The sequence below is a fragment of the Mustela erminea genome, chromosome 17 (assembly GCF_009829155.1).
Source record: "Mustela erminea isolate mMusErm1 chromosome 17, mMusErm1.Pri, whole genome shotgun sequence".
NCBI lineage: Eukaryota > Metazoa > Chordata > Mammalia > Carnivora > Mustelidae > Mustela > Mustela erminea.
The window spans coordinates 30,665,491-30,689,175 of record NC_045630.1 but is presented as its reverse complement, the minus strand read 5'-3'; the positions used below and the strand labels follow the sequence as shown (position 1 = coordinate 30,689,175).

General features: G+C 50.8%; 1 long non-coding RNA gene across 3 annotated transcripts in view; it reads left to right on the top strand.

Moving 5' to 3' along the window:
• LOC116576648 overlaps positions 1-23,685 on the top strand; it is a 70,261-nt gene that overhangs the window by 26,786 nt on the left and 19,790 nt on the right. For 2 of the 3 annotated variants that reach the window (XR_004280240.1, XR_004280242.1), the window contains exons 2-4: positions 9,820-9,920; positions 11,068-11,220; positions 14,347-14,832. This is a non-coding gene — a long non-coding RNA (uncharacterized LOC116576648). Of the gene's footprint in view, positions 1-822; positions 1,225-9,819; positions 9,921-11,067; positions 11,221-14,346; positions 14,833-23,685 lie in introns of all 3 variants that reach the window. The other variant, XR_004280241.1, reaches the window with a different exon arrangement.

Genomic DNA, 23,685 nt, shown 5'->3' with positions numbered 1-23,685 from the left:
GAAGGCTCAGTAGGAACCTCAGAGGGTGGGGGGAGAGGCGGCATGGGGTGGGGCGGGCTGCTCCCTGGGGGGGGGAGCCAGGAGCCAGGAGCCCACCTAGGCCCCTGGGGAGGCTCTGCAGGGGTGGAGCCAGCACCCTGGGGAGGGACTGTGCAAGAGGACCGCCTTGAGTTTGGGTGAAACACCAGTACACCCCTTGGTCCACAGGGGCCAACTTCTGTCTGTGATGGAATTTTGAATGGTTAAGGGTAACTTCCCTTAAGCAGGCTCTGGGACCAGGATCCCATGCTGATTCTCTGGCCCTCTGTCTTTTCCTCCCGTATTTCTTTCTTCTTGACCCCTGTCTCTGAGTCCCCACCCTTGTCCCCTGGTTCCCACCATGGGCAGGCTGTCCCGGGTCCAGGGGCTGGCCCGCCCACCTAATCTCATCCTCGCACAACGCTGGTGGCTGCGCAGGGAGCCCGGGATTCATAAGGGGAGCTGGAGTGACTCTCACTGTTGAGAACACAGCTGCGGCCGAGGAGATAGGAAAGCCGGCCCGGCCCTCTGGCAGCGGCTCTGGAGGGAGTGCCAGTCAAGGAATAGGCCCAGCCCAGCAGGCATGAACGTGGCCTGGGCTGCGGCCACCAGCCCCTGGGGTGGGGCTCGGGGCCCCATGCTCCTTGGGCTGGCAAGGCCGGAGGACACTCCCCAGGTTGCATGGGGTCACAGGAGAAGAAAGGGTGTGTGTGCGGGGGCGGGGGGGGGGGCGGCGTAGATGTCCCAAAGCCTGGCTGGCTCATGAGTGGAGCAGACTTAACTCAGTTACTTGTTCTCGTTCAGACTCCGTGTCTGCATCTACGAAATGGAAGCAATCCTTGCCCCACTTCGAGGACTCTGGTTGCTGATGCCTTCCAGAGTTAGATCTGGGTTCAAAACCCACCGTGGCCACATATCCGCCCACCTCAGCGCCTGCCAGTCCAAATTCCACTTTTTCTCTGGGACCCAGCTCACCACCCCCCGCACCCCCACCGAGAAGTCTGGGTCACTGGTCCGACTACACTTCCATCTTTGTCTCAAGACAGTGCTATGACTAGCCCGTGCACGCCAGTGTTCATAGATCCAGACTGCTCGAGTTCGAGGCCCAAACCTGGAAAGTACTTCTGGGGGTCGTTAAGAGCATCCGAGGAGACCCTGCACCTGAAGTGGTCAGCATGCTTGGCGCCTTGAATCTGCTCAGCTGAGGTTTGTCAAGACGTCCATTTTGTCAAGAAGGAGCATTCTTCTTCCTGGTCCTGAGAGTTAGCTCTGTAAAAGCAGGCTGTGTCTTCTGCCTTCTCGCCACATCACCCATCATGACATACATGTGTCGCATGATCAATAAATACCTTGATAGCCCTCCCGCACACCGTGGTTAGATCGTAACCGAATTTCGTGGGCTGATGCTCGTGCACAACCAGTCCTGTTGTTTGTCTGAGTTCCCGGGGCACAGAGGCACCACCTATGTAGCTGGTGTGGTGTCCTGCACTGTCTTGTGGTACCTCGTTAACTTTGCGAGGACATCAAGTTCCTGGGGCGGGCGTCACTCTCCCCATTTTACCAATAAGGTAACAAGGGCTCAGAGGGGCTGAGTGATGTGATCCAGGGTATGCGGCTGCCGGACTGACGCTGGGGCCCTCGCTGTGTTTCATTTCCATCATCTGTGCCTGTTGGTCCCAGTCTTGGCACGACAAATGCGAAACCTGAATCTTATTTACCAGTTATATCCATACCGTGGAAACTCTGGGTGTTCACGAACTTGGCAAACCGTCCACTGATTATAAAAAATCTGGAGGAGCAGAGTACTTGGAGCAGGCCCAGAGCTTGAGCTGGAAGTAGTACTTGGCTCCCCGTGGCACTAGAAGGTCGGTGATTTCTCATGAACCGGCTGGCTTGCAGGCCCCTCCCCGCGCCCCCTCCTATGACCATTAGAGAAACTTTGATGTCCTTGGTCCCCGGGCAGTTTCCTTAGTTTAAGTAATCTTGGTTCAAGGAATTTTGAGCTCTAGCAAACTTTTTAGGAAGGACTCTTTTGGGCCTAGCACATGTCTCAGGAATGAAACTCCCCAGTGACAGACGGCATTCGACAAAACTCAGCGGTGAGTGGCGCTGCTGTGGGTCACCAGGCCAAGGGCTGCGTGCCCGTCACCCACACATGTGCTCACAGCACACAGGGCCTCTGCTCCTTGCGCAACAGCAGTGGAATGTGAAGGGCCGTGGGCAGAGCTCCACGACTAGCACATTCCATCTGTACTGTCTCCACTCCTTCCGCTCCCAGCTTGGCTCTCCTGGCAACACCTCTTCCTGCTCCAGAGCAAAGGGCCTGTGGCAGCCAGCGTCCTGCCACTTGCTTGTGGGCCTGGTGTTAGGGTCTGTGTTCCTAGTGGGCACCGGCTGTGGGGATGGATCAACCATGCTCTGCCTCACCTTTCTGTCTGAGGTCTTCCTTGAAGTCCAACCCTAGTTAGCCCTTTGGGAGGAATGTGGGGTCCCAAGGGGAGCCAACAAGTCCCTGTGTTTAGCGGCCAGCCTCAGGGCATGGACAGAGTTGTTTTTACATCAGACCCTTTCTTGGATGTTCAGACATCAGGCTAGGCCAGCAGGACTAGGGAGAAGATGATTGCATGGTAATGCTCAACATCTACGTGAGAAGTACTCTTGTTCATAAAACCATGCGTGCTCCAGTTCTCAGAACATCAAGTGTTTCTCACTCCAGATAGAATCGATCGGAATTGTAGAAACCCAGAAAAGAGGTGTGTACGAGGCCAGGGGTTCTCACAGAACACGGGTCCAGACAGGTTGGGTTCAAGTGCCGACTCTGTCACTTCATGGCATTGTGACCCTGGACAGGTTGGGCACCCTTTCTGTGCCTCAGTTTTCTCCTCTGTAAATGAGGATCATAATACTCACTGTCTTTTGGTTTTTTAATGAGCATTAAATTAAATGAATTCATATCTTAAAAGTGATTAAGATAATGCCCAACATGTGAGAAATTCTGGATAAGTGTTAGCTGAATATGCATATATATCTAGAATCTTTCATATATATATATATATATATACACACACACATATATGTGTGTATATATATATGTGCTATGTGTGTATATATATATATCTATCCCCATAATGTGAGATACTACAGGCTGACTTGTCCACTAGAGCCCATCATTAAACCAAGGCTTTGGGTATACCATAGGATAACACAGCACAGCACAGTATATTCCAGTATACCACAGCATACTATAGTATACTACTGCATATCATGGCATACCACAGCACAGCATAGTATACCACAACATAGCACAGTATATCTCAGGATACTACAGTATAGCACAGCATACTCCAGCATACTCCAGCATAGCATGGTATACCACAGATACCGTGAGATACTACAGTATAGCACAGCATACTACAGCATACTCCAGCATAGCATGGTATACCACAGATACCGTGGTATACCACAGCATAGCACAGTATGCCAAAGCATATCACAGTATACTACAGTATAGCACAGCATTCCACAGTATACAATAGTATACCACAGTATAACACAGCACAGCATGGTGTATGTTGTATACTATAGTATACCACAGCATAGCAAAATATGTCACAGTATACCACAGTATATACAGCATACCACAACATAACACAATCTGTCACAACATATAGCACAATATACTTCAGTATACTGTAGTGTACCACAGCATATACCACAGATACCACAGTGTACCATAGCATATCATAGTATACCATAGTATAACACAGTATACACAGCATACCACAGTATACTATAGTATACCACAGTATACCACAGCACAGCACAATATGCCATAGCATACCACCGCATAACACAATATACCACAGCATAGCCCAGTATACCACAATAATTATAGCATACCACAACACAACACAATATATCACAACATACCACAGTTTAGCACAGTATACTACAGTATAGCACAGTATACCACAGCATACTACAGCATAGCACAGTATACTACAGCATATTGCAGTATACCATGGTATACTACAGTATATGGCACAGCATACCACGACATAACATGATCTATCACAACATACCACAGTATAGCACAGCATAGCACAATATGCCTCAGTATACTACAGTGTACCACAGCATGCTACAGCATACCATAGCATAGCACAATATGCCAGAGTATATTGCAGTATACCATAGCACACTATAGTATAGCACAGCATACCACAGTGTATGATAGTATACCAGAGTATACCACAGCATAGCACAGTATATGTCAACATACTATATTATGCCATAGCATAGCACAATATACCACACCATAGCCCAGTATACCACAGTATATACAGCATACCACAACGTAACACAGTATAGCACAATATATCTCAGCATACTATAGTGTACCACAGCATACTACAGCATAACACATGTACTATAGCATACCACAGCATACTGTGGTATACCAAAACTCACCTCCATCCATTCTCTGTAAGAAATGAGTACCTGGCATCTTATTTCCTACTTGGCTTCCTGCTGAATTGCAGAAGCTTGTAGGCCTCCCAGTGTGAGGGACCCATTCATATTTATACCAGGGACTGAGATATTTCATCCGACTGGTTATATGTGCGCTCATCTTTGAAGGCATTTGCTCTGTGCAGTGCCCTGTGATAAGGGTGCCATGAACGACACTGGTCCCTGTTCGGGAATGCCTTTCATGTGCCACAGACATGCTCGATGCCGGTGGCCAGGGTTAGGCATTTCCGCATATGCTGCCCAATGTTTTATAGGCTTTTCTCTCTGGAAGCAAAGTCTGTTTCCCTGAATGTCAGGAGAGGGCCATCTGCCATGCCAGAGCAACAACTGAGAGGCATTTCCATTTCAGGCCCTGGTTTTCTGTTCTGTGTGAGCATTGTGAGAATTGTGGCCTGACATGCCTTTGGCAATGGAGGGTTTTATTAAATAGAAGCTAGATGGTTTGAGATAAAACACATCCTCCTCCCTTTCCCCCCAAACACAAGCTTTTCCTTCCTGTCCAGTTCTCCGGATATGTTTCTTTTAGACAATGGTCATTAAAGCCAGACACGGGCCAGTGCACACTGGTGAGATGGCACCGGCTCAGCCTTGGTGGGGTGGGGTGGGGGTGCTGTGGAAGCTTCTGGCCCTGGAAGGCACGGGGTTTCCCAGCAAAGACAGAGGAGCTGGTGCTCGTGCAGTTGAGTCTTGTGCTGTGTCCATGTCTGTCTTAATCCCTGAGGTTCTCAGCATGAGGATCAGGAAGTGTCTGGTGCTCTGTGAAGTGGGCTGTGGGCCACTCAGGACACTCCCTGCGGGGGCTCTGCGTGAGGCAGGGACTCTGCCTCTGGGTGCTCTCACTTCCTATGTCTCCCTGCTCGGACCTGCTGGACACACAGGGCCAGTTCAGTTTCACAAGTACAGCTCGGATCAGATGGCTCTCCTCGTCAAGCATCAATGACTCCCATTACTAATGGTATCAAATATACAAATACACCCTTACTTCAGCATCCTCTATAAAGCATGGCTTCAGTCCACCTACCATTTCTGCCGCGAAGGCAGGCTTTCCCTGATATCTGAAAGTGGAGCATTCCTCTGGAAGCTTCTGGAAGCTCAAGAGGTGTAAATTCAAGAAGCAGTTACCTTTCATTTATAGGGAAAATATTTGGGGACGCTTGAGTGGCTCAGATGGTAAAGTGTCTGCCTTTGGCTTGGGACCGAGTCCCATATTGGGCACCCCACTCAGCAGGGAGCCTGCTTCCCCCTCTCCCCCTGCTCATGCTTTCTCTCTGTCAAACAAAATAATAATAATAATAAAAAGAAAATATTTGGGCATTCCCAGACCCAAGAAAACCTGCCCTAGGCTTTTCTGATACCTTAGGATCTGGCTAATGGCCACAGACAATAAATTGATGCTCAGAGACACAGTCCACAGCTCCAGTGGCCTGACGCTGAGATGCTGAGTGTGGGTTCCAGAGATGGAGCTGGGGGGATCCTCTTGCTGCTCTGGGCACTGCCCCCGTAACAGCTCGCTGCAGAATGGACACACTGAACACGATTTTCACTTTAAGCATTTCATTGTAAAAACAAAATTCCTCTTTGGATGTCTTCTGTTTGGCAAGAACAGGTACTAATGTAGGTCTTTCGTAGAAGCAAAGTGCCTAAACAAGCTTTTGAAAAGCAGGATATGTATGTATAGATAGTATATTGAATCTGTTGTAAAGTAACTTAGCCGAGCTCAGGACTCCTTCCCTGGACTGGCCTCGGGGAGTCTGCAGGTGCTCTTCCAGGAAGTGCCCCATGGTGTGCCCTACTTCTGAGAAGGGGGACAAGGGAGGACAGGCTGGAGGCTCGTGGGGGCCAGGCTGCTATGTGTAGGCGACCCACCTCCAGCAGGTGGGGAGGCATAGTTTTTGGGGGGGTGGTGGTCAGATCTATGTTCTAGGATTACTGCAGAAGACAATCAATCAGTCTGGAGGGAGGCCAGGGAGTGAGGGGGATGACCAAGGAGAACCCTGTTAGAGTCTCTTCGGGTCGCTGGCCCCAGGTGCCATGAGAGGCAGGTGGGCAGGGAGTGTTGCAGTGGAGGAGTTGGGTGTCAGGACCCATAGTCTGGGGAGTTCTGGAGCTGCTGCTGACAGGTGTCCCTGCTCCTCCCGGGCCGCGTCTGCTGAGGGGAGGGGACCCAGGGAAGGAGGCCCAGAGCTTGGAAAATCCTGGCTGATTATGTAAAATAAAAGCCAGAGGATGTGGTTTGGGTTGTCCCTGAAAAAGAGCTCTATTTATATGTGGAAGGATATTTTCAGATGGGGCTTCGTGTGAAGACAGGAGGCTGTTCTTTGCAGGAACTGCCCATTAAAGGCGTGGCACATCTCAGCGCGGGGAGTGGTGGGGGGACAAGGTCATGGTCACAGCTGTAGTCCTGCCCGGGGCCTCCAGTCCCCATCCACGCTGTGCCTTCCCCAGACGCGGTTTAACAGTGTGTGAAGCACTCCTCTTTCAGGAGGTGACAGGAGGAGCAATTAATTCCTGTTTGCAACATGCCCAGAGGTCCCCAGGTGAAACCCTGTGTATACAGCTGGGTCTTCTCCATGAGGACCGAGCCTCGGTCTTTAGAGTCACACTCACGCATGATTGCTAAGCGGATAGACTAGGTCCATGATTTCAAATTTGGATTCTCAGAGGATACTTACTTCCTTTCAGTTTCTTTTCCTTCCTCTTTAAAAATATTAGTTAGGAAACACTTTTATTATTTTATTTTATTATTATTATTTTTAAAACATTTATTTATTTATTTATTTATTTATTTATTTATTTATTTGACAGACAGAGATCACAAGTAGGCAGAGAGGCAGGCAGAGAGAGAGAGAGAGAGAGGAGGAAGCAGGCTCCCTGCTGACTGGAAAGCCCGATGCAGGGCTTGATCCCAGGTCCCTGGGATCATGACCTGAGCCGAAGGCAGAGGCTTTAACCCACTGAGCCACCCAGGCTCCCCTAGAAAACATTTAAAAAAATATGGAGCTGTCTGGAGAATGTGGAGCTGAACAGCCATGTACCCCCAACCAGAATGGTTAATTAATTTTAATTAAATTTAATTAATTGTATTAATTGAATATAATTAATTTTTAAGCATTTGAAAATATTTTTATTTAACAATGTCTCATGAGTTACATGTGGCTTTAAAACTTTGTTTTTTAACATTTTTTTAAAGATTTTTTAAAATTTATTTGAGAGAGAGAGCACAAGCAGGGGGAGCAGCACAGGGAGAGAGAGAAGCAGACTCCCCATGGAGCAAGGAGCCCGATGCGGGGCTCAATCTCAGGACCCCAGGACCATGACTTGAGCCGAAGGCAGACGCTTCACCGCCTGAGCCACCCACATGACCCAAAAGTTTTTTAAAATAAAGGAAAGAAAATATTTGTATGCCCCCCCCCCCATCCTGCTGCTTACCTTCCTGTAGCCGCCGAGGTGAAACTGTCATGGATATGTGCCTACGTGCAGCCACAGGTGGCTGCTGCTACCCCTGCGTACAACAGAACAGAAGGACATGGGTGCACAGAGCATAGAGTCTGGGGTCAGGTGGACCTCGCCACCTCTGGGCTGGGTCTTCTGGCCTCCGAGCCTCAGTTTCCCCACTATAATCTGACATTGGTTAGTCTACTTCACTGTTGCCATTGGAGATAAGGCTAAAAGGGTTGGGTCAATAAAGGAATTGGTATGATTCAACCATTTTTCACCCTATTGGAAAAGGGTGGAAAGCCCTTTGAGAGCAGGGCACCTACCCCAGCCTGTATTAAATACCCTCTGTATTGTTGACAATGCCTCCTGGCTCACTGTAGAAGCTAAGTAGTTGTTCTGGAAAGATCGAAATGCCCGAGCCCCACTCCCACCTCAGTGCAGACCGACGCAAGGGCCAGCACACCTGGGGCGGCAAGGGGACAGTTGAGCCAAGGACACTCACCAGGCTCTCCAGCCTCTCTTCGAGCCGCATAGTAACCCAGTGTCGCAGGGAGGGAGGGGCGCGGAACCACCTTAGTGCCCTCTATGCTCTTAAATCTCGGATATGACATGGCTGATGATTTGGGGGCATTTTTGCAATGTTGTGCCCTCATTCCACTGCTAAATGCTCAGTTTGCAGTTCCCCCTCCTCCCTCCCCCACCTCCCGAACAACCCACCATGATTGGGACGTCTGTTTCTGGCAGAACATGGGAAATACTGGACACAGAACACGGGGACACAGAGGACCCAGGACGCAGACACAGGCAGGAAGGGGACAGCAGGGGGCGCCAAACCCGCACACTTGTGGTGGAAGACGGAGCCTGGCTGAGCCTCAGGGGCTCAGACTGTTCCTCACTCTCTTTCCGGGGATCTGGTCGTTTCCGCAGTCACAGTTGGATTCCCAGCTCATGGTTAGACAGACCAACCCCCACTCCCTCCTTCTGGAAGCCGATACCAAAAGCTGCCCTGAAGTGGTTGGGGTTCCTGGGCGGGCGGAGGTCAGGGCCCTGCGGCCAGGCAGTGCAGCGTGGAATTCAGCAGGGCATGTTTCCTTCTGGGCCCGTGGCCGTGGCCAGGGAGAGTCTAGTCCGGCCTGGAGGTCTTTGGGGTTCTGGTGGTCTCTGACTCAGCCATGAGGGCAGCCATGCTCGGCCTCCCTCTGGAAGGGTTTGCTCTGTGGCGGGCCATGAAAGCCACAGAGTCTCAGGAAGCACGGGGTCCAGATGGGGCCCCCGGGCCAGCTCTGAGCACTCGGAGCAGTGGCTCCCACGGCGGTGGGAGTGCGGAGTGTGGACGCCAGCAGCTGTGTGCTCGTTCATGTGTAATTTCATACGCACGTTACGGTGCCAGTACGTTATGCTCGTTATGAGGAATGCATAAAAATTCAGAAAACACAAGGTGAAGATGACCTGAACGGTACTTTCAGATGTCTTGTTAATTGCAACAGTTTCATTACTGTCCTCAGCTAATATCTGAGGCGCCGCTGATGCTCAGATTCAGTTTCTCGTTCCCAACACCGGATGTAAAGATGCATTTCAGATAGTCTTGATAATTTGGACACTTTCCGGGTGACGTGTGAAATCTGATTATATTATCGCTGTTTCCCCGACGATGTGGCTGACTGAGCGCCCACCACAACTGCTTTTCTTGTTCACTTTGTCTTACCTTATTATATAACCTATGGTTCACTTTTAGAAAAAATTTTCAGTCTTTTGCCCATTTTTTGGGTGGTTAGTTTAGTGAACATCTAGATCTGCTCTGTAATTTCATTTACAAAGGCTCATCTGTTGTAGGTCACACTGTGTGGAGGGAGAGCCCAGGGAGGAAGTCACCACTGTCACCTGAGGTCCGATCCCTCAACGCCTCAACGATGGATTGCTGATGCATGCACCAGGTGAAGGCACTGCCTGCAGCAAATATTAAGAGAGCTTGATTTATTTTGTGTCTGATTATATAAAAATAACTGCAGGTTTCCCCCAATATCAGAAAGTGGAGTATGAAAACTTCCGGAAGCTGAAATGGCACAGAGAAGAAGCAATTAGCATCAATTTACAGGGAAAATTTTTTTTTTTTAGCATTCCCAGACCTGAAAAATAACCTGTGTTAGGCTTTTCTTACACATCTGGCTGATGGACGCACAAAACAAATTGATGCTCAGAGACGCAGTCCACAGCTCTGGTGGCCTGATGCTGAGTGTGGGTCCTGGGGAAGGAGCTGGGGGCCCCCTCTCGCTGCTCTGGGCGCTGCCCCTGTAACAGCTCACTGCAAAAGGGATGCCGAACACGATTTACATTCTTACTTTTTTCATAAAGGTGAAAATCCTCTTTGGATGTCTTTTAGTTAGCAAGAACAGGTACGAATGGAGGTCCTCTGCAACAGCAAAGCGGCTTATGGTGCACTTCTAAAAAGCAGGGGGATACTTGCATATGGAAATTTTAGTATTTTCCTCCTTCGCCCTCTGGATCAACTCTTGCTGCCCCCCAGATCGAGAGGTCACAAACGTAGACATACGATGCAGGCACTTTGGGTCGGCACACCAAGCCCTTCATGGTCCAACCTTGCTTTATCTCTCCAGCTTCATATTCAGCTATAAACCCTACCACCCTGTGGCCACATCCATGGTTCCTTCTGCAAGATGGTGCCCTTCAAGGGCACCCGTGGCATCCTCTTCATTGCTGCTTTTGAGAGCTCAGCTCAGTGCCACAAACGGCAAATTCTTACCTCACAGCCACGGTGCCACCAGGAAGAGTCCTGGGCTTTCTGCCTTTTGGGTTGGGTGGGTGCAAGCCCTCCCCCAACCCCAGAGAGTGGGGCCTCCTGGCCCTGTCTCCACAGCTGTCCCTGGGCACGTGGATGGCAGCATGGTCCTGCGCAGCAGAAGCTGATGGGCTGTGTGGCATCTGCCACAGACAGAGCACGGTTGCACCGACCGGGGACCTTGCGGCCCGCTTGCCTACCCTCTGCCACCGCCACACGTCCCTGCTGGTTCTGTCTCTCCACAGTGCTATGATGACATGTCTTCTCCTCGCGGGGCCGTCCAGGGCCCCCTCTGTGTTTTTTAGGAGACACGGCTGTGCAACACGATGACTCTCTCCACTCCCCCGGCCTGGCTTGTTTCCACGGCAGAAGTCCATGTGGGGTCCAGAGCTGGTGCACCTGCCGACTGTGATGGGCAGATGTGGGGCAGGCATCACGTGTGTGCATCTCAGTGACTTCCCTCAGTCCTCATAGCTCTCTTAAGCTGACGGAGTTTTATCCCCACAGACCCCAAGGACCCCAAAGACCCGAGCTCCTGGGGAGGAATACCTGGTTCTCAGGGTGTTAGCCTATGGGGGTGTGTGGGGGCCCACAGGCTGGGAGCTTATTAGCTGAGTTGTCCCATAAACTAGGGTGCATGGAGTTGGACCCTGAGCTTCTATGAGGCTGGGGCAGGGCTTTTGTCAGCCCCCCGAGGATTTACTCATCTCCCTGGGTTGGCATTTGGTAGCTCAGCGGCTAGGGCACGTCTCTCTGATGGGAGGTGTGTTCTTGGTTTTCTGTTTTGGAGCAAATGTTTGCAAGGGAGAAATCCTGGCACCCCAGTGAAGCAGACTTGACTGCTTGCGGTGGGGCCGCTGGTGGCTTGGGAAGGGCTGAGGGACATGCTCCAGAGCTCTCATCACAGGCTGCAGGGCGTGATGACGGCCCTCTGTCATCACCTGTAAGCCGGAGGGAGGTGTGCACCTGTGATGGGAGCAAACGCATTTGGCCTCTGTCATCACCTGTAAGCCTGAGGGAGGTGTGTACCTGTGATGGAAGCAAACGCATTTGCCCTCGAGGAGGCTGCCATGGCCACCTGTGCCCTCCCAGAGGTGGCTCTCCCAGAGGTGGCCGGCGACTGCCGTGCCCTCTGCAGCTGGAAGGTCTGTGCTGCACAATGCCCAGTGGCTTTCCCAGCCCTCTGGCTGCAGTGAGTACTTTAACAAACATTTATGGATAAGGCTGCACAAGGGACCTGGTGCCTGTCCCCGGACCCAGTCTGTCTCATGCAGTTGCTGTGGTAACTGGGCGACCCAGGCAGGGTGAGAGAACGAGCCTCATTTCACCCGGAGGGAACACCCCGCCCAGGGCCAAGCGAATGGGAGAGGGAGGGCTAGAAGCCAGCCCGCTGTCCCACACACACTTGGGTGGAAGCCTGCAGACTTGGAGGATGTGCACCATTGCTGACATTGATCGCTTGCTCTTGCTTGTGACTTACACAGAGAAAGCAGAACAACGTTGTGAGTGTCAGTGGTATCGTCCTCACCGATCCGAGAATGCTGCTCGTGTCTTTACCGCAAGTAATAAGGACTAAGGGAGGCTTAGCCGATGTTTTTATTCAGAGTCTCTGAATTTATGTCACTGAGAGGGCATTTTGACTCCCTGATAGGATGTGGCCCACACGAACACTGCAAGGCAGACGACAAGCCCCAGAAAGGTAAATTTCATATCGACTAGAGATGGAGGAGGCCTAGCACAGGGAATAAGATGGGCAAATGGGTGATTTGCAACCAGGCACTGTCGCCGAGAAGAGCAGTGGGCTAGTCAGAGCCCAGCCACAAGGGTTCACTGGACACACTTGGCTTGAGGCAGGCCGAGAAGCTAGCAGGGTAGGAAGTACCTCTTGGAGGCCCGTTAGCGGCTAGGGTTGGGGGCGGGTGACCTGAGTGTGACCAACACCTGTTCAGGAGGGAGCTCCCCACAAAGGCCTGAGGTCCTGGCTCTTCTAGATCTTCCCTGGCACTGTTGTCCTGCTCTCCCTCAGGCACTCGAGCTGGGGCCCTCACCACAGGAGCAGGGGCGCGGAACAGCATGATCCACAGCCGCCCCGGCGGGCAAATTCCATTTTTGGAAAGATGCCTGGTAGAAACTAGAGGACTGTGCTGGGTTACATGCAGATCCTTCTCTTAACGTCTCACTGTACTTCATCGTGCCCCTTTCTTCATTCCTTCTTTGCTGTCCCTCCCATGAAACAACAGGTGTTTTGTTGCGGGGTGTGTGTGACTGTCACTTCTCCTCTTGGGGCAGAGAGTGGGGGCTTGTGGTGTGTATGGAGATGGGTCAGGGCTTCTGGTTCTTTCTCAGCCTCTGTACTGCCTTAATTCCCGACGTGAGGCTCAGGTCAGGGTTAACGCCGAAGTACCTCTAATCGCGATGCATCCGCTCCAGAGGAAGGGGCTCGATGTTTCTGGACTCATTTGATTTCTGCCATATTTCCCCACATAAGTCATCCATAGCTGAATTATGCTGGGTTTTGCTTTCATTACTGTGTCTATTTCTAGTTCATTGTAACAAATATGAACTACATCTTGCTGGTTGTTTTAGCTTGGATTGTGTGTTGGTGGCAAGTTGACCTGAGAATGCAACTGCTTAGGGACTCCCCACTTGCCTCTCACTGGAGCTGGAGGAACAGTGGATCACAGCCCTGGCTGCACATTCGAACCACCTGGAAACTTTTAGAAAACCCTGGGCCAAGGCCTGGGCTTGACCTTCAAAGGTTCTTATTTAACTGGTCTGGAGTGGACGCAGGTGGTTCTGATGTGTTGTGAGAGTTAAAGCCATGCAGTTTTTTTGGGCTCCCTGCTCGGCGGGGAGCCTGCTTCCTCCTCTCTCTCTCTCTCTGCCTGCCTCTGTGCCTACTTGTGATCTGTCAAACAAATAAATAAAATTAAAAAAAAAACATGCAGTTTTTAGGGGCCTCTGGGTTGGTTAAGCATCTGCCTTTGGCTCAGGTCATGATCCCAGGGTTGTGGGATCAAGTCTGGTATTGGGCTCCTTGCTCAGTGGAAAGCCTGCGTCTCCCTCTGCCCCTCTCCCACTTGTGCATCCTCTCACTCGCACATGCATGGGCTCTCTCTCTCTCTCTCAAATAAATAAGATCTTAAACAACAACAACAACAACCAAACAACAAAAAACCAAAAACCCACACCATTTTCAGAGCATCTATAAGACCCAGCTCAGGCTGCGTCTCCCTGGAGAAGCTTCTCTGACACCCTCTGCCCACAAGCCTCTTCTCGGCACACAGCTGTGCCCCCGGCCCCGTGTGCCTTGTTCCTAGTGCTGGCCTCCCGTGTTGTGATTTGTTTGTTAATCTAGCTGCTGTAAAAGCTTCCCAAGTTCAGGCACCAGGTGTATGTTTAATTTCTGTACTCCCTGAATACTTAGCGTATTTCTGGGCACTAAGCACTAATGTTGGTTGAGTGGGTGAATGAACTGACCAAGAAGTCACAGTGGTCCATTTGCAGGTCGGGCAGTCCCATAATCCTACTTCTGGATCCATTCTGATGGTGTCTTTTTTCAGGACTCTTCCCAGGACAAACGGGCAGTCTTATGTATGTCGTGGAGACGTTTGTCCCTGGAGTCTTGTGATCGGAGTTGAGAAGCATGATTTTGAAGAATCTGGAGGGAGCAGAAGTGAGCTTTGGAGTCCTGAGCTCTCATCATGAAGAGACTTCCAGGAGTTCCTCGGCCTCCCTGGGTGTTCTCCATTTCACACAGCTCCTGGGTCCGGCCCAGCAACATGTCCTCTGTCTTAGCCATGACGCGTGCATGTGGCTTCTCTCAGGATTCCCCGAAGCCTGCTGTGAGAGCTCAGGACAGATTCCCATGTGGAAAGGGCTGCATGGGACTGGGGTGTAGGCCAAACTACTTGGAACACTGAGCTCTTCTCCAAAAGCACTTAGTTTTCAGTGGGAAGCTGCCAGGGTGCCTTGTTCAAAATGGGCTTGGACCTTGTGGGATCGTTCCAACGATTGTTCTCAAAGAGCCCTCTTAGGACCGTGTGAAGGTAAAGTGCATGCATGGAGGGACCTTGTCTTGCTCATTTTGCTCATCTCCGAGGGACTTCCAGCAGTGCCTGGCTGGGGGGCGGGAGACATTTAGAGCCTTAGGTTGGTTGCTGAGCTTCTTAGCGCTTCCAGCCGTCCTGCAACGGGCAGTGCTCTGAGTCGGCAAGCGCGCCCCAGATGGTTCCAGACACTGTCATTTCTGGTGACAGGGCTGGTTCTACCCAGTGGAGGCTGGGAGGCTTGTGGGTAAACTGCGAGCCAAAAGGCCACCAGCCTTCCTCCTCACCCTTCAGTAGATGCCCAAACTGGAGAGACGATATTAGGTTGCCCCAAGGTCAGCTTCCGGGGCGAAATCAGCCAAGATGCTTGGCAGCTTTCCAGCTTCCGTATAGTATTCCCAGGTCAGTAGCAGGTGCCAGCCCTACCAAGCGACCGCAGAGCAACGTCACACGCTTGACTCGGGCCTCCCCACCCAGACCTCACTCAGGCTTCAGCCTGGTCATCACGCCCTTCGCCCACCGCAGCTTGGGTCATATTTGCTCTAAGATGTTGCTTTTACCAGGAATGATGGTACAGCCTCAAGGTCTGTTGCTGCAATTTCAGTGAGGCCGTGGGGACGGTCATTCAAGTCCAGAGCTGCACTATCCCTATGACTGCCGCAAGCCAGCGTACAGCAGTGGAAATGGAAAGGAATTAAAATGAAATGCAATTAAAATTCAGTTTTGCATTCATACTAGGCCACAGCTCAAGTGCTCATGGGACTCAAGTAGTCACACATGGCTAGTGACGCCCCTTCTGGCCGGCACAGAATGGAAGATGTGCGTCACAGTGGGAAGTTCTATTGGGTATCGCTAGTCTTGAGTGCCCAGAGCCCAGGGCTGTGCGCCCAGCTGATGAGCGGCAAGCTGTCTTCCCAGGGGTGCTCAGACTCAGTGGCACCTGTCACAGCCCCTCTGCACCATGACTAGGAGAACTTTTCCCACCGTCGCTGGGAAAGGAGGGGAACAGTGTCTCTGCTCCTACACTTGTTAATGCAGAGTCGCAGGGCATCCCTACTTGTTACAGGGTTGCATTAGGTGGAACCACATGAAATTGCCTTGTTTGTAGGTTAGAATGGGTTGAATGGCATCAATTTTGTAAGGCTCAACTTCATACAAGAGGAAGGGGAAAGAGTGACAGAGATTCAGGGCCAGGAGGAGCATCTGTGGCTTTTTCCTCTTTTAGTCCTGTCTTTGAATGCCATGGGTTGATGAGAGAGAGTTTGATCTCAGCAAAGGGTGGTTGACTGACAGCCTGTTTGTTCCTTATGTGCCACTGCTGCATGAGGAGAATTGCCTGTGTGTCCGTGGAGTGTAGTGGAATAGTTTGGATGTGTATAGCTCTAAGACAGCCTGCTTTGTGCAGATGGTTATCCTAACCAGCAGCCAAGGGATGGCCATCCTGAAGCTGGGTCAGTAGCTCTAGGACATTAGGGCTCTGGTTTGGCGTTTCTGCTCTTCTCCTGGCCTTCCCCTCTCAGTTCACAAGGTGGCTGCAACAGCTCTAGCCATCACGTCCCCATACAACTGTGCCCAGAGGCAGGTGCTGGCAGTGGGCCAGGATAGCACGTGGGCTCTCTGTACAAACCCTCTTACTTTCAGAAAGGAAAATCTTTCCCCAAGCCATATGTTACAGCAGATTTTCTCTCTCACTTATTGACCAGAGCTTGTTATGATCCTATCCATGAAATAATATGTTAAAAGAGAATATGTTTATTAATTTTGATGTGGTGATTTATGCCCTGACACCAGGCACATTGCCAAGCAAACAAAATTGAGATTCCACCAGCTGGGAAGAAGAGGTAGCAGGAATGGACCCGGGGTGGGCAAGTCATAGCATTCCCCACAAGTTAATAACACATTTCCAGTTCGTCAATGACTTCGTTTGCACCTGCCCCACAACCACTCTGCCTCTTTCAGGGATGCACGTAGCTTTCCTTCGGGTGTGGAGGGTGGTGGGCGAGGATTCTGCCCCCATCATTCTAAGCGTGGGAACGTGATCCAGGCCAGGTGGTGGGGTTCAGTGTCAAGACTTCTGTCTGAGTTTTGGGAAGAGACGTGTTTGCCTTACCATGGGTTGTCTTAGAAGGTAGCATGCCAGCCGGACTGACTGCTGGCTGTCTGCCGAATGAATCAGTGAAGCTAACATGGAGGAGAGGGAAATGGAAGGTGGTGAGAGACGGGTCCAGATGAAATTGCTGGACAGACTTCTGCCTGGACCCTTCGGTTACATGACCTGGTTAGACCACCCTTCATGATTCCCTGTGTTCTGTTGCATCTGTAAGCCCATCTGAGCCATGGAAGATTCCTGCTGGGAGTTAGTGTCTAGCAGTGACTTCCTGCTGGAAGTTCCCAGTGAGTTTCTATGAAAAAGAGATTAACTTTTCTCAGTTTGTCTATTTGGGAGAGAAAAAGAAGAAACATCTGTCATTGGTTTAAAAAAGGCCCTTTCTGCCGTTGGTAGCTGAGATCCAGGTAACGCTGTGCTTTGTAGGACAGGAAGCAGCGAGTTTTCTGTCCTGCAATGAAGGTCATTCTGGAAGAAGCAGGAAGACCAGAAACAGAGCAGAAGATAAGACAAACCAACGAAGGAGCCACGGCCACTCGTCCTCTTGGCCATCAAAGATTGTACTGCAGAGTGAAGAGCTGTAGGACCCAAGATGCCATAGCCCATGTAACACACAAACACCTTATGTCTGGAACTCCTGTAACTAAACAAGAGAAGATAACCAGTCCCATAGCAAAGTGGACATTTCACAAGAGGGGATATGCAAATCAACATGGAAAGATGCTCAGCCTCACTTGTCATCAGGAAAACACGATGGTGGCAGTAGGAGACCTCAGTACATCTTCCACCAGAATCCCTTTGGGGAGAAACCCAGGCCTTGCCCCTGGAGCACATGCTGGAGCAGTTGCCCCCTGCTCGTGGGACATGAGCAGGGACTTAGCAGAACAGAGCAGTATTTCCTGAGAAGAGTTGAATGTGTGTGTATCTAAGCAATTCCACTCCTGGGTACATGTGTGGTTTTAGCGATGTTGTTTGTGACAGTCCCACACTGGAAAGACTAAATGTCCATCAACAGTACACTGTGCAAAAACACTATACACCAATGAACAGAAGCCAACTATTACTACGTTCAACAGGAATGGAGCTCACAGGTCCAAGGTGAGTGCAAGAAGCTTGACAGAAAAGGATACATACTGTAAATTTCCACTTATATACAAAACAAGGCCAATGTAGGCTAATGTAGGTGGAGTGGAGCCCTTGGGCAGAAGGGAGGGTGGTGACTGGGAGGATCCTAGTGTCGTTTCTTGGCCTGGCGATGGTGACGCTGGTGTGCAAACTTTGTGATTTTCACGGGGCTGCAAGGAGTGTGATTTCTACACTTCGCTGTCTGTCAACAACATTTTGAGAACCCTCTGGTGGCTCGTGGACTGTGGAAGAGAGATCTGGGATGAGAGTGCAAATCACTGGTCCATGAACAAACACTCACCCTGAGCTGCGGGCGGGAGGCAGGTCTATTCCCAATTTCACTGCTGGGCAGCAGGTATGGGGGGGAGGCTGGCAAGCTGAGGGGAGGGTAGAGCCCTCAGGCTGTTGCTAGGAGATGGAACTCCCAGGCCAGAGCTTGCAGTAAGGACAACTTCTCTTGCTTTGGTTAATATCCCATGAAATGACTAAATGCAAATGGGCTGACAGAGTACTAAATATGAGGCTTCTGAGGGGTTCTTTTTCCAGAGAAATCCGAGCTCAGCTAACAGAGCCTGTGCTGGGCAGCCCCTTGATGCCCAAACCTGCCCCACCTAGAGAGGGTCACTAATGGATCCTCCCTGGACGTGGAAATGGACAAGGGGCAAAGGGACGCACGTGGAGAGGGAAGCAGGGCTGCGGGCTGGAGAGGAACCTCATTGCCTGCGGGAGCACGCATCCTTGGCATTCTCGTCCAGTGGGGCAGGATTTGGCAAAGGACTGCTGATCATCTATGCTGTTCCCCTGCTCATTGCCAAATGGGAAATGCTACTGCATTATCCCGTTTTCTCTCCACTCTGGTACACGTGAGTGCTTGTACGTGTCGGGAATATTGAACTCTGTCAAACTCTCGGGTGCAGCCAGCCCTTACTGAGGGGAATCTGTGTGACCCAGGGACTCTGGTCTTGGAGTTGGACACAAACAGAGGATGTAATTTTAGGTTGTTTGGAGAGGGAGTGATTTAGTTTGGGGATGTATGTGGCATAGTTACAGGGATTTTGCTGAGATTGTATGAATGGAAAGCCATATGTAAGGAGATCGCAGGAGGCCACGGGGTGGATTATGGCGTGCCTTTTATCGTTGCCTTTGGATGCCAATTTCCTGTTCTCATGGTGCTCATGCTCTGATTTTCTTTTGGAGAACTGTCTTCCATGTGCTTTGTTCCCTTCCCTGGCCACAGTGGTAGATTCAAGGGTAGGCACCAGATGCAGACCAGTTCCCCAGCCATGAGATTCCATTTCTGAGCCTTTGAGAATTCCCCCCAGGAGGAGAGAGTGGTTGGGGTGCTGGGACATAAGCCTGAAGTGGCACCTTGGGAGGCATCTGCTCAAATGTAGCCGGGCAAGTCGGAAACAGGGCAGGAGACGGAGAGACCAGGTTTGATGTCCTCGTCCATGCTCAGATTACATGTCCGAGTACAGATGATTACACATCTGTACTTCTTAGTGGCATGAGTCCAAGGACCAAATATTTTGGGGTACTTGGTGGCTCATTTAAGCATCTGACTCGGTTTCAGCTGAGGTCATGATCTCGGGGTTGTGAGATCCAGCCCTGTGTCAGGCTCCGTGCTGGGTATGAAGTCTACTTGGGATTCTCTCTCTCTCTTTCTCTCTGTCTCTCTCAATCTCTCTACCCCTCTTCCCCTTCCTACCCTGCCCTAGCTTGTGCTCTCTCTCTAAAAAACAAAAAATAAAAACCAACCAAACAAAAACCCCTTTTATTTTGCTTGAGGCCACGTGAGTCAGGTTCCTGAAACTTGTGGCTGAGAAGCTTGTGCTCACGTTCAGCTATGAGAAATGCATAATCATGACCATGAGCTTCGGGCACATTTGACGTGCAATAGCTCTCTTTCAGTAAATGAGAGGACAGCAGCCTTTCCTGAAACACCCGATGGTCAGAACTTCACATAGTAAAGGGAAGGCCTCATCAAATGCATGCTTTTGTTTGACTTCCAAAGCCCAAGAGGACTTGTCTCACTGCACATTGTCTCGTCCCGTTACCCCCTGCCCCCCTGAGGATGGATGCCCCACCCTCGATAGCCAGTGTGTCCTCACAAACCTGGAGCTGAGTCAGTGCATGGTGCATACACATCACGGCGATGGCAGCACGTTCTGCTCTGCACGCACACATGTCACCAGCACGTTCCCGCCATGGAGGAGGGGTGAAGGTAGCGGCTTGGCCGCCATCAGCATTAGATAGATCTAGGCTGGCATGGCATATTGGAAGACTAGAAGACCAGTGGTGTTTGGGGGGGTGGGGTTTTGGGGCTGCAGATCCAGGCTGAGGAATGGGGGGTAAAAATGTGGGATTGAGTAAAAGGATGGTTCCTAGGTGGAAGGTGCTAGAAGGTGAGTCCAAGATGTACCAGAACAGGAGCAGAATCACCAGAAACTGGCAAGGCACAGGAGATGGGGGACAGTGGGGAGCCCTGCCATATCCGGGGGTGGGATTTGTGCTGCTCCAGACCATTTGAAGGGTCTGCCCGAGCTCCAGGCTGCCACTGAGGTGTGGTCAGGTGCCTGGGGCCATGGAGAGACAGACTGGGGGCACAGTACTTCCCATTGCCATGGTTACCTCTGCTCTCCTGTTCTCTCATGAGTGCTTGTGTTTTATCGTCCCACCAAATTGGCACTGGGTACAGTGTAGACCAAAGTGGGTACTCATAAAGCCTGATGAGCTTGCAAGCTGGCTGTGTGCATGTCGATGCTGCCCCTGGGGCAGGAGCCTGGAAGGAGGCGACACGAGTCAGCGCGGACCTGCCCTGGGGTATGTGCCTGTGGTGGCAGTGGCCAGGAGGGGCTTGGCCCTGCTGTTCCCGTAAGTCCCGGTGGCACTTACTCCCTGTCATCTGTTCCAGGAGTTGTGTGAGCCCCTGATACGACTCCCTAATCCTGACAGAAAGAAAGTACCATTTCTTCCAGGAGGAGACTTGGCTGTCCTGGTGTCACAAGAGCACGTGCGAAACGGCTGTTGGGTACAACTGTGGACTCTGCCTGATGGCTATCACGGAGGCAGCAAGCCCCAGGAGAGGGGACGATTCTGCTGAGACAGGGGTGGACACAGGAGAGCCTGGTGGGCACCTTGCTAGTAGCCACTCGGGCCAGAGCACTACTTTTAGGAACGCTTTTCCTGCAGGCCTGTGACGGTGTGTTAGTGGGAATTTCATGTCAAGTGATTCCTGAAAAGACTTTTAAAGTCATAGAAAATTGACCTTGATATAATGTTAAGCAATGAAAACAGGTCATAACACATAGAGTTTATAAAAAATTATATGTATGGATATATGTGTGCACACACACGTGTACACACTTATCTGTATCTACATGGATATCACGCAAAGCACATTCACATACACACACACATACAAATGCACATCCCCCCCACATATACACAGATGCACACATACCACATGTGCATGCGCACACCACACATTCACACACATGTACCACACACACATACTGTGCGCATGTGTGCACATGTACACACACCACACACTGCATATTCATGCACACACATACATGTACACCCATGCACACAACACATACACGCACACACATCACATATGCACAATGCACACACACCACACATTCATGCACACATGCATGTGCACAAACCACACACATGCACACATGTACTCACACAGGTACACATATACACACATGCACACACATGTACACACACATCACACATGCACACACGGCTAACAGGAAATGCCCTGTGTAAATAGTGGTTTCCTTTATGTCATAAAATTATAGGTGATTTGGATCTTGCTCCTTTGTATTTCCAAATGTTCCATAATGATTACGTATTATATTTCAACTTGATTACATATTTTATGAGCAGAATATGGAGACAAAAATTGTTTTTAAAAAAGAACCAGCTGAAACCTAGAAATGGTACTAATGTATTTGATGTTGTCACATGTGGGTCACGTCCCAAATACCCTGCATCTTAGAGACTGCCCACGTAGTTCATGGTCACCCAGGATGCCAGCAGGTGGCTTGGAGACGAGGTTTGGAGAATTCTGAGGTTCTTTGCTCCCTCCTGAGAGCCCTTGTCCCTGGGTCCCAAGGAGACAGACTGCTGCTGTCTCTTGCCTGGTGGTGTGCATACCTGGTGCGGGCGGGAGATGGGAACTCCAGGCAGCCCCCCAACTCCCGCCCAGATGGGAGAGCAGGAGGGGTCTGGAGAATCCCATCCTTTTGAATGTTGCTCACCGGTGTGTTTTATTTCAAAGTTTTGTTCTTACTTGGCTTGTTTTAATGCTGAGATCCGATGGTCACCGATGATCGTCGCTTGCTGGCACAGAGAAACCCAGTGTTTCCACGTTCACACATCAGTCTGTGTCAACTTGCCGGTGTTTATATATTAGCATTTTTACAAGAAAGTAAGAATGCAGAAGAAAGAATGGCAGAGGAACCCAATTTAGCTATGAACAGAAGAGGGATGCATAATTATTGTTCCATTGTATCAGGCCAGGGACTTGCAAGAAGGCAAGAGAGCTATCAACGTGCCCGATATTTGCAAGAAGAAATGGTTGTTTTCACCCTGAGTGATTAGAAGGACCTTGGGCCTCATCCAGGTTCACACAGGACCTCTGTGGACTTCGCTGCCGTGCAAGGGGAAGGTTGGACATGGTGAAGGACACTTGCTGGAAGAGGACAGAGGGGACTCCACAGCCCAGGAGGGAGGAGCAGAGAGGCAAGATGACCTCCCAGTGCCCATCCAAGGAGTGCTCTGTGTGTGTGCCGAGAAGGGACTCCATGGTGGAGAAGAAAGTGTCCTTTTAACTCTGTAGTTATGCCTAATCTGCACAAAGTAAGCCCCCCCCTTTTTTTTTTTCTGATAAAGACCCTACCTTCATGCCCTTCCAGACGTGATGGGCTTTATGAGGACTTAGAGGTGCAGTCCTGAATTTCTACATGCTAATGTGGGTGTGGGACTGAGACTCTTTTAGCCAGAGCAGCCTGCAGACCCACGGAGGGGAGCCAGCCTGGCGATGCCGGGCACCTGTGTGTCCACAAAAAGCAGTCCCTCTGCTGGGGCCCCTCGGCTTGTCTGGAGCTCCGGCAGTTTCTGCCAAGCCCATCCTCAGCAGTCATCCACAGCCCGGAGTGAGGTCATTCAGGGAGGAAGGCGGGGCACAGGGAGAGGAGGGGAGATGCCAGGCACAATCCGGTCCCATGAATGATCATTTACACATCGTTTTACTTAGTTGCCGAAGTTTCTACCTATGCCTCTGTTCCCGAGCACAACTGTTATTCAGTCCGATGTAAGGATTCACAAGGTCACTGTTACCAGTGTTAACGAGTGTGTGTTACAGGTGTTAAAGCCTATGAATCCGCTTCACATTCAGCATCTCACCTAACACTGCCAGCCCCTGAAGCAGGGGTTGTTATCCATACTTCACAGACAAGCAGAGCGGAGCCGGGAGGGTGGGACACACTGAACACCACACAGCTCTTCAGCTGCAATTTTGACCTCCCGGCAACCTGGCATGCGTCCCCGGGGAGCCCTTCGCCTGCTGCTCTCTCCCTCTGGGCAAACACATTCTCCTCTGTATA